This window comes from Aphis gossypii, unplaced genomic scaffold (assembly GCF_020184175.1).
Source record: "Aphis gossypii isolate Hap1 unplaced genomic scaffold, ASM2018417v2 Contig00784, whole genome shotgun sequence".
Classification (NCBI taxonomy): Eukaryota; Metazoa; Arthropoda; class Insecta; order Hemiptera; family Aphididae; genus Aphis; species Aphis gossypii.
The window spans coordinates 20,633-24,194 of record NW_026083281.1 but is presented as its reverse complement, the minus strand read 5'-3'; the positions used below and the strand labels follow the sequence as shown (position 1 = coordinate 24,194).

The following is a 3,562-nucleotide window of genomic DNA, read 5'->3' as shown; positions in this document are numbered from 1 at the left end:
TAGTCTATTTTAGAGTGATATGATGATTTACATAATCATCATTAAATAATTATATAACCATTATATAATGATATCATCATAATAATATCCTATAATTATATAATTATTACTCAATCGACAGAAAAACTATGTTTTTCTGATCTCTGGCCTATTGCTTATAATGCAGGTGTATTAATACATATTTCCCATAATTTAATAATCTATCCCAATTAAATATAATGTAATCTAATATAGTATAACACCGTGCAGGTGCATTGGGTTTACTACAAGAGGCGTGGGAAGAAGCGGATGCAGGTGCAGATGACCAGCAGGGACCTGAAGGTACCGCGGGGGCTTCTGGACGATATATAAGGGGGTCCAGATTAGGCACATTTTAGACGTGATCCACCAGAGTTAGAGCAAGCACCTTCACGTCACCCAGTTTAATATTTTATGTCTCCTGGACTTAGAATATTTTTCACAAGTTTAATTAAATTAATTAATTGGACTTAGAATAATTTCGAGAGTTTCATTTATTTTACAAAACCTTTCCGATTCGACATCATTCAACTGATTGTAAGTGGCACGTTACATCATCATATTTTGATAACAACATAGAAATAGTAGGCAGTAAAAAATCAAAGTACATGATTTTTCACCCTGTAAAATATCGAGGGCAACTGCTAGAGGTTCCATGATAGTTACATAGTCTTCCATAAATGCAATATCTTCTTTTTTAAAACGTATAACACCAATCGAGTCACACAATCTAACACATTTTGAAAAATTCCCTTTAATATGATTTAATAAAAAGGTAATAGAATCATAAGTAGAATTCCATCTGGTTTCATTTGGTGTCACTAGATACACACCAAAACATTCTTTAATACTGTCTGCAACTTGAGTAGAGCGGTTTTGTTTGTTAAATAGATTATTAGCTTTAGCAAAAGTAGCTCTACTTTGCTGTTTGTAGCTCCATAGTATTGAAGATTTACTTTTAACAGAAGCCAACTCTTTTTCTATGTCCTAAAAGTAAAAGATAAGTCATTCAGTTTAAATTGCTATTTGCTATATATGCATTTATATAAAAATGTTAGATCTTACATTGGTTGCAATTAAATTTAAAGTATGTGCAGCACATCTATGATGCTTGGGTAGAATATAGTCTATATCTTCAGCTTCATCGAATAGGTCTGCAATATTAACATAAGCTGTACCATCTGTATTTTCATCTTTTATATCAAAATCTTCTGGTTCTTCACTATCAGATAAATGAGTGATATTATTTTCAATTGGTAAATCAACATCATTTTTTTGACTATAAACTCTGAAAAAAATATACCATATACCTACTATAGTTTACTTCAATAAGGACTATTATAAACTATGTTCCTAAAAGTCCTAATAAATAAATTATATACAAATTTAATTCAATCTTACTTAAAACTCTTAACAAAATTTGATCCATTATCTGTTGTTGAGTACACTATTTTATCATTTATGTCAAAAAGAGTATATACTGACTCCATTGCTCTAGCCAGTACATCATAAGTATGTTTACCTTTCAATGGTTTTATGGACAGCAAATATGATTTGCGTTCAAATGTTTTTGTATCGATTCAGTGAACAGTAATTCCTAAGTATGATTTATTTAGAAATAAAGAATAATCATTAATTAATAATACAAATATAAAATAATACAGTACTTACTACATTAAATAATGTTAACAATTTTTATTTTATTAAAATACATTTATACATGTAAGGTCCCTCCTAGTTAGGTCACATACTCACATATTAAATGAGTACTGAAAACTTTATTACTAAATGAATAAGTGTATTAAAATTACCTTTTAAATGTAGACCAAGCATCTACTGTCGTTGATACAAATTCAACCAAATTCAACTTGTTCTTTAATTTATCAAAGGCAACTTTATAGCTATCATCTATACGTTTCATTAAAGTCTGACGACATAAAACAGTTCTTCCAGGATAGCCTTTAGAAATAATATTTTAAAACTTTCATGAGATACCAAATTGAACGGTAAATTTGCATTTAGTATAACATCTAAGATCATTTGATCAAGGTCTTCTGTAAAATACAATCTAAGTTAAGTAGATCTAAGTCTTACTAATATAGAAATACACGTACAGACTATTATTATATTAAATTACTCAACTAAATCAACCGTACCTTGAAAAGTCAAACTTTTATGATTTGAACAATTAAGTATTGACATCTGAACAGTATTTAAATTTTTGATTTTTTTTACATCAGAATTATCATGAATTTCAGTATCGACTTTCCTTTTAACATCTATTGAAACAGCAGTAGCAGGAGCTAGTAATTCTCTGACAGACTTGACATTACTATGTTTTCCCTATGAATTTTAGAACATTTAGGTAAAAATAATAAATATAGATGGTACTAGGTACTAGTAGGCAATTATAATCAAACATAATAAATAATGAACATTGAACAGTACAAAATCAATAAATAATATAATTACTAGGCAAAATCCTTAGGAATAAGTACAATTGACAATTTTTATAGTGCCAATTGCTTATAGAATGTTAATTATCATAAAATAATAAAATATTGTGAACTATAATACTATATGCAGATATTTAAATTTAGGTGGTACCTACTGGCTAAATATGTATAGTAAAGTTGTTGTAGTATGAAAATATATTATTAAGCCAAGTAGAAATAATCGGATATTTCTTTTTATATGTAGGAGTACAATTATATTTATTCATCTGATCATTACTTCCTAATTTCTTTTACAATTTGACTGAATTTGTACAATCATAGTACCTAAGGATTAAGGAGGCAGTGAGGCACACAGGAAAATCGTTACAATTACCTACTAATAAAAAAATATGAAATTAGAATTATCCATTAGGTATTTACTTTTAAATGCTTGCGAAGATTTAATGCGGCACGTGAATTAGCAGTACGTGTCTTCGAACCAATGCAATGTTTGCAAGATACTTCGTACGTAGTGTACAACTCGCAACTATTAATTATTTTTACAACTTTATAGTGAATATTATAAATATTCCACTGAAGAATAATTTCATTGTTGTTATCCATTTTTATTATTCATATACAGCGTATTAAAAAAACTATTCTAACTCACGGCACATAACAATAAAATTACAATTTCTAGTGAGCAGTGAGCAGTGACTAGAGACTAACACAAATGGCAAATATGTGATAAAATAACTTTATTTATTAAAATATTAACGAATAATGAGTGACGGAGTGTGTGTATGTGTGGGTCTGTGGGATACTGGGATTCCGTGTGTCGTCATGTTACGATACTATATACTATAAATAGCCAAATAGACATACGATATATGGGAGATATTACTTTTCCCGTAATATCTTTAAATATTGTTTGTCGATAACAACATTAAGACGTAATCGCCAGATCGTTTCTTCGACGATAAGTAATTTCTTCATAATCGATAAACCAAACTAAAAATTTTGTTTGAAAATTTTGTATTTAATATTTTTAAATACAAAATATAATAATAAATATTTGAAATGTACTTGAAATACTTCTGTCCAAAAGT

At 28.5% G+C, this 3,562-nt stretch overlaps 1 pseudogene; it reads right to left on the bottom strand.

Annotated features, from left to right (window-relative positions):
- Positions 1 to 1,415: 1,415 nt before the first annotated feature.
- LOC126555294 (uncharacterized) lies at positions 1,416 to 3,077 on the bottom strand (annotated as a pseudogene).
- Between the last annotated feature and the right edge of the window lie 485 nt (positions 3,078 to 3,562).